This window comes from Triticum urartu, chromosome 4 (assembly GCF_003073215.2).
Source record: "Triticum urartu cultivar G1812 chromosome 4, Tu2.1, whole genome shotgun sequence".
In the NCBI taxonomy this organism is placed as follows: domain Eukaryota; kingdom Viridiplantae; phylum Streptophyta; class Magnoliopsida; order Poales; family Poaceae; genus Triticum; species Triticum urartu.
Window position 1 is genome coordinate 446567870 of NC_053025.1, and position 13343 is coordinate 446581212.

A 13343-nucleotide genomic window follows, 5' to 3' on the forward strand; every position below is an offset into this window, starting at 1 on the left:
ATCACCCAGTTACGTTGTGACGTTTGGTAGCACCCAAAGTGTTCCTTCGGCAAACGGGAGTTGCATAATCTCATAGTCATAGGAACATGTATAAGTCATGAAGAAAGCAATAGCAACATACTAAACGATCGGGTGCTAAGCTAATGGAATGGGTCATGTCAATCAGATCATTCAACTAATGATGTGACCTCGTTAATCAAATAACAACTCTTTGTCTATGGTTAGGAAACATAACCATCTTTGATTAACGAGCTAGTCAAGTAGAGGCATACTAGTGACACTCTGTTTGTCTATGTATTCACACATGTATTATGTTTCCGGTTAATACAATTCTAGCATGAATAATAAACATTTATCATGAAATAAGGAAATAAATAATAACTTTATTATTGCCTCTAGGGCATATTTCCTTCATTGATATCTATTGATGGGCATCTCCATAGCCCGTTGATACGCCTAGTTGATGTGAGACTATCTTCTCCCTTTTTTGTCTTCTCCACAACCACCATTCTATTCCACATATAGTGTTATATCCATGGCTCACGCTCATGTATTGTGTGAAGATTAAAAAAGTTTGAGAATGTGTCAAAAGTATGAAACAATTGCTTGGCTTGTCATCGGGGTTGTGCATGATTTAAATACTTTGTGTGGTGAAGATAGAGCATAGCCAAACTATATGATTTTGTAGGGATAACTTTCTTTGGCCATGTTATTTTGAGATGACATGATTGCTTTGTTAGTATGCTTGAAGTATTATTATTTTTATGTCAATATTAAACTTTTATCTTGAATCTTTCGGATCTGAATATTCATACCACAATTAAGAAGAATTACATTAAAATTATGCCAAGTAGCACTTCACATCAAAAATTATCTTTTTTATCATTTACCTACTCGAGGACGAGCAAGAATTAAGCTTGGGGATGCTTGATACGTCTCCAACGTATCTATAATTTTTGATTACTCCATGCTATATTATCTACTGTTTTGGACATTATTGGGCTTTATTATCCACTTTTATATTATTTTTGGGACTAACCTATTAACCGGAGGCCCACCCGAGAATTGTTGTTTTTGCCTATTTTAGGGTTTCGAAGAAAAGGAATATCAAACGGAGTCCAAACGGAATGAAACCTTCGGGAACGTGATTTTTGGAACAAACAAGATCCAGGAGACTTGGACCCTACGTCAAGCAACCAACAGGGAAGCCACAAGGTAGGGGGGCGCACCTACCCCCCTAGGCGCGCCCTCCACCCTCGTGGGCCCCCTGTTGCTCCACCGACGTACTCCTTCCTCCTATATATACCTACGTACCCCTAAACGACCAGATACGGAGCCAAAAACCTAATTCCACCGCCGCAACCTTCTGTATCCACGAGATCCCATCTTGGGGCCTGTTCCGGAGCTCCGCCGGAGGGGGCATCCATCACGGAGGGCTTCTACATCAACACCATAGCCTCTCCGATGAAGTGTGAGTAGTTTACTTCAGACCTTTGGGTCCATAGTTATTAGCTATATGGCTTCTTCTCTCTTTTTGGATCTCAATACAATGTTCTCCCCCTCTCTTGTGGAGATCTATTCGATGTAATCTTCTTTTTTGCGGTGTGTTTGTTGAGACCGATGAATTGTGGGTTTATGATCAAGATTATCTATGAACAATATTTGAATCTTCTCTGAATTCTTTTATGTATGATTGGTTATCTTTGCAAGTCTCTTAGAATTATCAGTTTGGTTTGGCCTACTAGATTGATCTTTCTTGCAATGGGAGAAGTGCTTAGCTTTGGGTTCAATCTTGCGGTGTCCTTTCCCAGTGATAGTAGGGGCAGCAAGGCACGTATTGTATTGTTGCCATCGAGGATAACAAGATGGGGTTTTTATCATATTGCATGAATTTATCCCTCTACATCATGTCATCTTGCTTAAGGCGTTACTCTGTTTTCATGAACTTAATACTCTAGATGCATGCTGGATAGCGGTCGATGAGTGGAGTAATAGTAGTAGATGCAGGCAGGAGTCGGTCTACTTGTCTCGGACGTGATGCCTATACACATGATCATACCTAGATATTCTCATAACTATGCTCAATTCTGTCAATTGCTCAACAGTAATTCGTCCACCCACCGTAAAATACTTATGCTCTTGAGAGAAGCCACTAGTGAAACCTATGGCCCCGGGTCTATCTTCATCATATTAAATCTTCCAATACTTAGTTATTTCCTTTGCTTTTTTACTTTGCTTTTATTTTACTTTGCATCTTTATCATAAAAATACCAAAAATATTATCTTATCATATCTATCAGATCTCACTCTCGTAAGTGACCGTGAAGGGATTGACAACCCCTTATCGCGTTGGTTGCGAGGAGTTATTTGTTTTGTGCAGGTACAAGGGACTCGCGCGTAGCCTCCTACTGGCACTACAAAAAAAATACACTTCCGTGATGATACGTGTTTGTCACAGTAGGTCGCTTTTGTTGTCATGCATGTACATCCATGACAAATTTATGACAAAATCAAGATAGTCATACCTGTGCTGTCGTAGAAGTGTTCCATGACATTACCAAAATTATCATCATGGAAGTATCCACTTCCATTACGATAAATTGCGCGTCACGGAAGTGCTTTCGTCAAGGGTGACCGACACGTGGCATCCACCGTAACAGAACGCTGTTAAGCTATCAGGTCGGGTTTTGGATCCGATAACCCGTTAACAACCCCGACCAATGGGGATTTTCCACGTGTAAAATCATCATTGGCTGGAGGAAACACGTGTCGGCTCATCGTTGGGACAGATGTCAACCACTCATTGGACAGAAGGCGCCTATGATACGTCGACACGTGGCACGGCCCAACAGAGGCCCATTCCTGTGAAAAGGCCGGCCCGTTTGACTTGGTCAAAACTGGCAGGCCGGCCCATGGAAAGCCTGCTAATGGCATGTTCGAATATAGCCCATTTACAGCCCGCTAACCCAAGGCCCGTTATGCCCTATCCGAATTAGGCCCAGTAGCGTCATCTGGGCCATCCAATATGATTCCAGCCCGTTTTCACTTCTACCCCATGTATGGCCCATGACGTCTTTCGGCCCATATGAGGCCCTATGTAACTCTTGGCCTACTAACGACCCGTGGTGAAACTGGCCCGTAATGAACAGTGTATCACTTTACACCCATTAACGGCCCGTGGTGAAACTGGCCCATAATGAACAGTGTATCACTTTATACCCATTAATGGCCTGTTATTCTGTTGGGCCGTTTCCAGCCCATGTTATCTTTCGGCCTTCTCAGAGCCCATTTATTCTTGGGCTCATTTTCAGCATTCGTTTACTTACGGCCCATTACTGTCCTTTTCTGCTTGTGGGCCAAATTCAGCCCGTGGTTATAGTCGGCCCGTTTGTGGTCCGTTAATATGTTGGGCCGTTTTCATAGCGTCATCAAATACGGCCTATTAACGATGGCCCGTTATGGTCGGCCCATGAACGGACGATTCCAACTCTAGCCCGTTTACGGCCATAATGCGGCCTGTTATTGGCCCATGTTTGGCCATCGATCATACTGCCCGTATAAGGCCCATTGATGATACGGCCCGTAGAAGGCCCACTGTTTCTACGGCCCGTAGGAGGCCCAGTGTCACTACAGTAAATATTAGCCCATGGTTATTGTGGCCTAGTTTTAAAAAATAGGTTATTGCAGCCACTAGAAAACCGCGGAAAAAGAACTGCAATGACTAGAAGCAAACAAATAAACAAGACAACAAGGAAATAAATAAGCAAGCAACTTACGCTAGGCTATCACGGCTATCACACATATTACATCCACTGGGCATCAAAGTTCGACACCAGTGCAAATAAACGCGCCGACAAAAGAATATACAAAAACTGAGAGCACTTCAGAAGACACTAGGCCTGGCCAGGTTGCCCCCCCAAATAGTTGAAGAAGCTGAGTATACCTCAGTTGTGTCAACGATAGATGCATCAACACTAGATTTAAGGCATGATGGTGCGCACGACAGTCCTCTGACATCTTCATTGCATCTTTGACTTCAAGTCGGAGCTGAGCTGAAGCAAGCCTTTCCGCTTTAAGTCGAGACTGAAGAAGTCGAACTGATTGAGGCAGCGACTGCACAGAGGTTGTCTCACACCTGCTGGTGAGTAGCTTCAACTCACTGTCTTCATCAAGACAGGACCTTGGGGTCATCTCGATGTCCTCAAGATGGTTTGGCTCACTATCTTCCCTAAAGTTCTGCCTGGCGTAAGAGATACGAGTCTGAAAGAGAAACAAGGAGACACGTAACAGGTTTCACAATTATATAAGCAAATAAATGGATCTGTTCTGCATAAGGAACATGTTTTTACAACTACAATTTGAAACTGGTAGTTGTTGCAAACATCCAATCAGATGTAAACAACAAAGAAAACAACAATGGAGGAAATGATGCCTATCCAAATCTATACTAGAACAAAGTTTGAAGGCTTGGGAAGGATGAACTTACATTACATGTTAACACGGGCTGGACAAAGCCCTTCTCCATGTTGATGGAAGGATAATTCAATAAATTCCCCAAAGAAAATTCTTTATAAGCGTTGCCATTATTCTACATTTTGCAAAGAGTAAATATAGATCAAATAATATTGGAAGAAACAGAGGATAATGAAGCTTAGGTGCAAACTGATGATACATAATCAAATAGCAATTAATTAAGTACATCGTTACAAGGCAAAAGAGAGAGAGGTACTGACAAGAGCAATGCAGAGCCCATTATTGTTTTGAGATCATATGATCCTTTGAGCAAGGAGATTCATCTGAAATTAGTTTTCATACAAGAGAGAAGGTAAGGCACAAGCAGAAATTTAGGAGTTCAAATTTTGAATTGATATCATAGACAGTACCTGACGCTGGGCTCCCAGCAGTTCTAATAGGGGTTTGGCCACTGGAGTAGGGGTAAAGTGTGGTACAGTTGGGCCTGTGTTTTCTGTGGCTGCTGATCTATCTGATTTAACAGGTATCACTACCTTTTCCAAATACCTAGTTTGTACTCCTTGACGACCTGCACTCACCCTCTTCCTTTTGGACACCTATTATTAAAGAACAACATTTGACTGGAAAAACATAGTGTGACGACACATGGAATATGTACAGAAAATGGATAGGTATGGCATATACTCATATATGATGCTTAAACTAAGCAGATGGTGTAACAAAGTAGAAGTAATGCAAGAGGTCAGAAGCAAAATATGTGCGACCAATACAACTTTGCAAAGTTAGAGCAAGCACCTTGATGGGTGAATAAGATAGGCCATCCTCCACCATGCCAAGTTTGTTAGGCAGTGGATCATTCTGCAATATTCCTCTCATGCGCCCATTCTCATATTCATTTTGATAATGTTCAATATCTGACATGCATGAAAACATAAAAACAAGTGAGATTTTCTTTGTAATGCAGAAGTGATTCTAATCCAATACCGCCTCCCTGTAAACCCCTTTGTGCTATCTCTGCAATTCTTTTAAAAGATGCCATGCATGCTGTAATTTGTTGTGTGCATTAATATAATGTGGCCTACTACTCAAAATATGAGAGCTCCAGAAGTGATGACACTTCGCAGATGATAGCTTCAACATATAGTAAAGAAGAACAAGTTGACCTGACCTAACGGATTCAAAATATATTAAGGGAGAACAACTCGACCTGACCAGTCGACCGCAAGAGAAGAGTATCATCTTAAAGAAGAGCAGAAGAGCAAGCCGATTGAAGATATTACAAGTCTTTTAATACAATGTCGGTTGGCCACCCATGATGAACCAGAGCGCACAGAGAAATACTATTCTTTCCGGCCTCTCCATATGTGGCTCACATGCATTTCGAAACTAAAGTAGGAACATTTAGCTAACCAATTAAACATCTCTCATTTTTACTAATATCAGCAATAATATCAGATATGAATTTGTACAACTAAGCTTGTTAGCTCGATGGGTGGAGCAGTGCTATTACGACACGAACCACGTAGGCTGATTATGGTCATCATAAAATGGGGAAAACATAAGCATGATGAGTACAATGTTGACCGTGGCAGTGGGATGGCAGATCTGAAGCTGCAAACCGTGCAAAGGGTAGTTAGCAACCGATGTTTGCTTTGAAATAACAACTAAGATTTGGTATGGACAAGAAAGTACGGGCAACAAGTGACAAAGAAATGCAATTATGATGTCTCTCTATATGTCGTGACATGCATTTGGAAACTCAAGTGGGACCTTTAGCTAACCAATTAGATGTGTCGGTTAACTAATATCAGTATCATATCACAATCATATTTGAACAACTAAGCTTTCAAATTCCGAGTGCTGTGTTGTTTAGCTTGAAGGGTGGAGTAATGCTAGTACGACAGAAAGCACCTACGCAGGTCATAGTAGAGTAGATAAAAGGGGAAAACCCTAAGCATCAAGAGAAAAATCAGGAAAGTGGAACTAGCTAGACCAGTGGGTGGCGCACATGCTTTTCGAAACGAATATAGGAACATTAGGTGACCAATTAAACGTTCTCTGTTTTAGTGATATGAGCATCATATCAGATTCGTATTTCAACACGTAAGCTTTGGGTTGAGGTCTTGAGGAGCAGTGCTAGCACGACACGAAGCACCTACGATGATGGTAGTGAATATAAAGGGGGGAAACCATAAGCTTTACGAGTATAGTGCCCGTGCCATGGCGGATCTGAAGGTGCAAACCGGACAAAGCTACTTCGCAACCAATGTTTGCTTTCAACTAGCCACTACGATTTGGTACGGACAAGAAAAGTACAGTAAACAAATTACGATCTATTTTCCGGGTGAGATCAATAACTTAAGCACATATGGAAGAGTACCACCTCTCTTGTGACGCCGTGTAGGCCTATGCTGATACGTTGAGGGTGCTGCGGGTGCGATGGCTGTCGATGGCAGGGAAGAAGACTTTAGACGGCAGGCGGCTGGGTCGGGGGATATATCCTGTTGCCGTGGATGAGGCGGTCGTAGGAGCGGCAACGACGAGGTGGACGACGGCGCCGATGAAGCGAGAGGAGGCGATGAAAGGATGCTGGTCCAGCGCCGTGGATGAGAGACGTCCATCTCTTGAAGTGGACGACGGGGTAGGGGTAGCGGCTCCAGCAAGGTGGAGGATGGGGTGGCGGACGGAGGAGGCTGGCCGCAGTGCGGAGGTTGTCGTGCCACCGACGGTGTATGAATGGGGAAATGGAGGGGAGGGGGGATCTCAAAATTTGGGACACGCTTCTCTGAAATGGGGGAAAGTTACGAACTTATCCCCTGTTTAAAATTTCGGACATCGCGTCGGTTGGGGATAGGACGGTAATCTCGCATCTCCCAAATATTTGCCGGTAACTATTTCGGGCGAGGAGAGGGTGTTTTTCCGCCCACGGTTGGCGCCCACGGTGTACGAACGGGGCTGACAGGTAGGGCGGTTGTGTCACGTCTGATGGAAGTTACACATCTGCCCCTATTTAAAATATAAGCCTACATCGATTTCGAACGAGGAGAGTTTGTTTCGCCGCCCACCGTGTATGAATGGGGAAATGGAGGAAGAGACACATGTCTTTCAGACGAGCTTGAATCAAATGTGTTTTGCCGCCCACGTTTGGCGCCCACCGTGTCTGAATGGGCTCAGAGGCCGTCGTGTCACGTCTGATTGAAGTTACTAGTCTACCCCTATCGACAGTAGTGTAAATCCTGTCGATAAGGATGTCAAGTGTCAGGGGTAGACAGTAATTTCCATCTCGCAAACACTTGCTTCGAGCAGCCCACAAATTATAGTGGGTGTTTAGCCGCTTCGTTCAAAACTTGGGAGAATTAGCATTCACGTTTGCCCTGGGACCTGGCAAACTAAATTCAAATCCAATTTGTATTCGATTACGAATATCCACAGATAATTATACGTTTTGTTATTTATTTCTTCAAAACCACAACAAAGATTTATTCCACCTTTATATATGATTATAATTTAGAAATGCCGTGATCTTCGAATTCCGTAGGTTGGATACACTCTAAGTCAAACAGTTATTTCATCCAATACAATATGCTCACACGACAAACAATTCACCTTATGTCAATCATACAAGTTCTGAGGATTACCTCGCCTAAAATATTCGGATCATTACAACACATGGACAACATAGGGGGTCTTGCAACATAATCCATTCAGAGACATGACACAACATGCAAGTACAATAATCTAATGAAAATTTGAACTGGTATCTAAAGAAGATCCAGGATTATCTTGGGCTTCAGATAGCAGAAACAGCAGGACCTCCTCCATCTTCAAATGCAACATTCTTACTTCCTCCAATTCTTGGGTTGCTTGCATAATGCGTGCCGCTAATTCTGTAATTTCCAGCCTCAAGATAAATATTACCTCATTCATGGCAGCCACACCATCTCTTTCTGCCTCTAGTAGAGCCTCAAGCACTATAATATCTGTGCTCAGACTGCTCTCCGGCGGTGTTGCCTCTGAACTGCTACCATCTGGTAACATGGATGGCGCACTGCTTCCACAAATAGATTCTGGGGTTGTACATTGTGTCCTAGTGTGAACGGCATCCTAAAAGGTTTCCGCTGGACATCAGTAAGAGATAGTTATCGTATGATCCAGGCAGTAAGCTTACATGGTAAACGACGGACGGATTATTGCCGAGCATGGCAAACTATATTTAAATGGTTCGAAGCAGCATCAGCCGAAAAGAAATTAAAATGGTAAGATGAAACTAGGGATGTAAGTGGCAAATAAACGAAATCCGCCAGTCCCATCTAGTTAGTTTTTGCTACCTCCCTAGTTCATTTTCCTCAAAAAAAACAAAAACTCTTTTGAACTATCATACCACTAGTGGACTTTAATCGGGATTAAACCAGACCCAGTTGACATCCCTAGTTGAAAGGGAGTGTACAACCGCTATATTTAAGTTGCCAAGGCATCTAAGCAGTTGAAATAATCTGAGAAAGCACTTAACAGTGTGGCCTCATATAAACTACGAAGACAGTCATGTGATGAAGTTGAGAGGAAAAGTTAAGGACTCCAATGAAATAGGCATGCATTTCTTTACGATAGTACAACAGGAACAGCTGACATATTGGCCAACTCGGGTATAGCGTAACAACAAATAAGCATTCGAATCAAGCAATACAACAAAGCAGATAACTGAACTATTTGTAATTCAGCATGATTACACGTTGAGGGCACAAGCCAAGAAAGCAGCCCACTCGCATTACATTTCATATGTACTAAAACACACTGGCTTACCATATGTTGCTATGAAGCCTAGCTGCTGTTGCAATGTTCTTTGAAGATATCATCAGCATCCCGTGGTAGCAAATCTAGTTGTTGTAGTTTATTCTGCACCACCTATTTAGGTAAAATTAATTTTAATTGCATGCACTAGTCCGAATTGATCATCAATGGTTCATATAAACTAATGAAAGAAGGGTGTGTGCATACACGACAATACTCCCTCCGATTCTTTTTACTTTGCGTATAACTTTTTCTCAGTTTTCTCGTATTAGTCTGTGCGTTGCCGATTCCTAGCGCTGGTTTCCTTTTGTGCCCCGCCCCATCCGTCTCTGCCCTAATTAATTGGAAAATTAGTCCAGAAAAATTAAACCAGTGCCCTCCTTGGTATGCGGGTCAAGAGTTATGGGCAGAGTAAATAGAATCAGAGGGAGTATATCTGCTTCCCTCTATTTTTATGCTTGTTCGAGGTGCCAGCCCCAAAAGAACAAATATTTTGCTTGATGGGGTTGGCAGCTCCATAATTAATAGAAGCATCAAATTAGTCATGCAACTTGGGAAGATCAAGAACACACAAACAAGTAATGAACAGAGGCTCGGAGCAGTGATGTAATAGCTAGCATCAGAAAATGTAGGGTAAAACGAACAAAAAGCAGTGGAACCACATGCTAGTTTGCTGATGTGTAATTAAGCATAGAGAACATTAAGTAGTCTGATGGAACCAACAGGTGGCATCAGGACAAAACTAAAGCATATTAACTATATGTGCACTGGTATGTAATTTAGCACATGTAACATGTTCACTGCCAGAATTATGGCCCTACAGGTGCAAGCAGAATAACACGTCTCATGAAAAATTGAATGATGCCCTGAAGAAATTCAAAGGTGCGGTGCTTATGCTAGGAAAGTGAACGTAGGCGCCGGCCGTTGGATAATAGTACCTGATTCTCGGCGGCGTATGGGTATAGTTGTCATACTTGATAGCTAAGGATCGTCGATGCTGCTCGTGTTGCGGTTGAGTTTGGGCCGGCTGTCACCGTCGCTGAAGCGGCTCCGGTGCTATGGTTGCGGTGCCTGTCGACATACAAGAAAGCTCATATGTGGTAAGTGAACAGTTGCACGATAAAGAGAAAAACCGAAGGAGTACAAATCGAAATAACCTGATGAGGCTGCGGCGTCGGTAAAGCAGGGCCGATGGAGTTGAATATGGCGTCCGTGGAGCGGGTCCGGTGCAGTGGACGAAGGCTTCGGCGGGCGCGTTGTACAGTGCTTTCGGTGAGGCGGATCTATTGCGGCGGACGAGGGCTTGTATGAAGGGCCAGCGGAGGGGCGGACGAGGGAGTCAGTGAAGGGCCTACGCTGTGGTGGACGAGGGCGCAGGTTAAGCAGATCCGGTGCGGTGGACCATGATGGCGATCAAGGAGATCTGGAGCGGTGGACAAGCCAGTCGCTGAAGCGGCTCCGGTGAAGTGGTGAGTTGGCAGTTGGGGGTTCCAAGGTGCGGAAGGTAGATCCGACGGGGTGTGAGGTCCACCGCTGCGGCGGAGGACTAGATTCGGCGGCTTGCCTTGGTTGGGGGGGGGCGTGGGGAGGGGAAGGGGAGGGGCTCTGGGGAAGAATGTTGGGGGCAAAGAGGGGAAAACAATGGAGTTACCAAAGCAGCCTTTTTCCGTTCATGTGGCAGGGGTAAAACAGGAATATCGCAGGGCTAAACTTTCGGGCGCGTGATATTTCGATGTGAGAGGGAAGTTTGAAAGCTTTTGGCACCTAAAATTATAAGTATTCTGCTCTCGTACGGCCGACTATGATATCATGGCCAGAAATTTGTTTGTTTTGCACGCAAAAAAATGTGCAAGTTCTGAAAATCAATGTCTCCAACTCGAAACTTAGATTGTCCATTCAATTCAAATATGGATCATTGAGCTACTACAAGAAAATACCATCATACGGTCCAATTCAAATGAAATTCCAAATGTGTTTATCCTAAATATGATGACAAAAGCAAAAATGTGTATGTGTATGAATAAAGTGGATGATTATAAAGTTTGAACATGCCCGTATGTGTATATCTCTAGGTTTGATATATGAATTTGAAATCACGAAATCCCGGCTTAAAAAATGTACCTCCATTTAAATGAATTACAAAAGCTAATGATGGAGTCGAATTCCAAAATTCCAATCCTAGGTTTGTAATTCTGGTACATCAAGGTATATCACTCATGTTCAAAAGTATCGTTATCTCATAGTACAAACTGTGAAACAAATTGATCAACCATGAGTGCACAATATCTCAATTACGCTAAAGTCCCTCAAATATAGACACCTCACTCTTTATCTAAAGTCAACCCCCCCACCACACACACACACACACACACAGAGAGTTCGTCGTTCTCTCCCCCAAACACCAACACACGAGCACATTAACACCCCTCTCTCTTGTAAAGTCCGGACCCCAACATAGGTTTCTATCACTTTGTTTCTCGGGCATGCACACATCTCTTCCCTCACTCTCTAGGTCTCCCGCTATCTCTCTTACCCAAGCACACGCACTATGTAGAGTGTATATTTCCCATACACACAAAACATCATCCCCAAACGTCTATCTCCCTAGTTATGTGGTTCTCGCGCACTCACCTCACACACCACCCCCACTGCAAACAAGCACACTTTGTCTCCTTGTGCACCACTCTCCTCTTTCTATCTCTCCCACATCCGGACCCGCCCCAACTCCTTCCCTGTATACATATATGTCGTGATTCTTTGCATAGCTCCCTAATGTATAATCGTTCTCGATTTCGCACATTGTTCTCTACACCATCTATTCTAGCTCTCTCATGAAGTCCCTATCACACACATGATGACTCGCTTCCCTTGCATCTCTGTTCATAGGCCAATTTCGGACAACATCAACATTGTCTCCCTATCTATACGCCATTTATGGACACAAACGACCCCTCTCGCCCCTCTCTTCCTCTCTCTCTCTCTCTCTCTCTCCGGCGCTAGCTCTCTCTTTCTCTCGTTCTCACACCCCTCTCCCCCACACACACTCGATATCTCTTCCAAATAGTCTGCTCCCCCCGCCCGCACCCGTGCTATCCCGCTACTACACATGTCACACCATTCCCCCTTCCCTTATACTAGGTTTACATCATCAGTGGTCTCTCTACTCCACATACACTCTCTCCCTCTCACACACAAACGCGTGCACAAACACACACAGACACGCACAAACACCCATTTACCTGGATCCTCATCTCTCCTCATGTCTGTATGTGTATCTCACACACTCACTCTCTAATTATGTATACGTGTCTCCATGTTACACAACACAAAGCCCCATGTACATGTCTCTCTCTATCCTCCACACACATAGACACAAAGAATCTGTTATCATTGCCTCAGTCTCTAACATATCACACACGCGCGCGCGCACACACACACACACACACACTCTCTCTCTCTCTCTCTCTCTCTCGCAAACACGCTCAACAAGGGTTTCCCCGTGAATAACTTACCGTCTATTCATGAACAGTCGTGGCAGTACGGCGAACACGAGACGTGAAAAAGAATAAATCTACACGTGCTTAGACCACCTAGTATGACTACTAGGACTAGAGCAAGCCAAAAAGTGCGCCGCCATCACCCCTCCTTGTCGGCGATGGGAAAATCTTCATTTTACACAGTCGAGAAGTCATTGTGCTAAGGGCCCACATGCCGAGGCATTGAATAGAATGTAGATGCTAGTTTACGGAAGCAAGTATCGATAATACGTTTGTATCTCCATACTTATATTTCTTCTCTTATAAAAAACCGAGTTGGTGATGATGGTACGTGTGCCATCTTGCAATATAGACCGTCCGATCTATATCTGACGGATGGGAATTAAACTAAAAGATACCCGCACCCCTCTCCACATTTGCAGACAAGGCCTTCCCTCGTTCATCCTTATCTCCAAGAAACCTCATTGTTGAGCAATTAAGGAAGGAAGCCTCTCGAACAAACTGGCCTGGTGGCCGCTGCCGGCATCGTCAATCCCCATGCCTCCGCTCAGTTCGACCACCAACCACCACCACACCCCACTCCTC